Source organism: Mustelus asterias, chromosome 19 (assembly GCF_964213995.1).
Source record: "Mustelus asterias chromosome 19, sMusAst1.hap1.1, whole genome shotgun sequence".
NCBI classification, from domain to species: domain Eukaryota; kingdom Metazoa; phylum Chordata; class Chondrichthyes; order Carcharhiniformes; family Triakidae; genus Mustelus; species Mustelus asterias.
The window spans coordinates 44,365,657-44,367,237 of NC_135819.1; the positions used below are offsets into that span (position 1 = coordinate 44,365,657).

A 1,581-nucleotide genomic window follows, 5' to 3' on the forward strand; every position below is an offset into this window, starting at 1 on the left:
ACTTTAACCTGGTGTTGTTAGACTTCTTCCCGTGTTTACCCCAGTCCAACGCCGGCATCTCCACACCATCTCAGTGAAACACACAGCACTACTGGGTGAGGATGACCAATGCAGCCACTTCAATATGCAGGCAGAAAATGCTGGAAAATCTCAGCAGCTCTGACAGCATCTTTGGAGAGAGAACAGACTTTAACCTGGTGTTGTGAGAGTTCTTACTGAATGTTTCAAGTCTGGATGACCCCAAAGTATGTTATGGACCTCAACAACATCCCAGCTGTGCTACTGACTTGTGCTCCAGAACTAATCATGCCCCGAGCCAAGCTGTTCCAATCGCTTCTCTGCCTTTTGGCTAAGATCAAGTGTAGTATCGACATGCTGCACTTGTTTGAAGTCATGAGGTTACACTGAGGCTTCATTTGAAGCAATTTTTTAAAGCGGCATCTTGGCCTTTTGACTAAGATGCAAATAAGATCGAGCCTTGGAAAAGGTGCAATGCCTGCTCCAATCAGCTTGGATCATGTAGATCAAGCCCAAGACAGGAAGTGAGAGCCCTGTCTTGTCAGCTTGGATCTGGAATGTCTCACTTGCTGAGACTTTGAATTGGACTTTGATTGGATTGAATTGGATATATAAACAAAAAAAAATACAGATACCACACAGGCATCTATTCAACAATATGGATCAATGCTCAGTACATCCTGTCCACAGAAAGCAGGACAAATCCAATCCAACCCATCAGTCTATTGTCAGTCATAAAGAAAATGATGGAAGGTGTCATTGACAGTGCTATCAATGCAGCACCTAACCAACCTGCTCACCAATGTTCAGTTTGGATGCTGGTAAGGCCACTTGCCCCCAGATCTCATTACAACCTTTGACCAAATATGAACAAAAGAGTTGAGTTCAAGAGGGGAAATGAGAATAACTACCCTTAACATCAAGGCAGCACTGAACTGGGTGTGGCATCAGGATGTGACACAATTAATGACAATTGGAATCAGGGGAAAACATCGTCCACTATGGAGCCATACATAGCAACTCAACAAGCCTCCTTCAACATCACCTTCAAAATCCTCCCCAAATCAGAGGTTGGGAATTCTGTGGAGAATAACTCACCTCCTGACTCCCCAAAGCCTGGCCACCATCTACAAGGCACAATTCAGGAGTGTGATGAAATGCTCACCACTTGCCCTTTCGGCAATATTACCGCCGTTTGTGCCAACATGGGCCCAAATTTGTGCTGCAATTGAGAACCTCAGTGACATGGTAAAAATGGCAGGACTCTTTGGAAAGCCAAAGTCCCAGACCAAACATGGCATTTCCCATTTCCGCGGGGATGGGATCGGAGGGGAGATGAGTTTTGCGCATACGCAGTTCACAGAGGCAGTTGGCCATTTAAATCTTCAGCTGCCTTCAGTGAAATCGGATTTTGGCAGTCTGTCTGGAAGGTGAAGTGCACAGAGCAGACCAGGTCTGAGGAGATGAGTTCTTGGTGCACTTGGCAGTGAATAGCCCAGGTACCCCCTTCGAAGACCCGAGGTACCCCTGTAGAGTTACCCATAATGTGTTTATTGGCCCAGA

At 46.0% G+C, this 1,581-nt stretch overlaps 1 non-coding gene across 1 annotated transcript; it reads left to right on the forward strand.

Annotated features, from left to right (window-relative positions):
- Nucleotides 1-329: 329 nt before the first annotated feature.
- Nucleotides 330-528, forward strand: LOC144508132 (U2 spliceosomal RNA). Its single transcript, XR_013500224.1, has one exon. It is a non-coding gene; the product is annotated as a U2 spliceosomal RNA (small nuclear RNA).
- The last annotated feature ends 1,053 nt before the right edge of the window (nucleotides 529-1,581 follow it).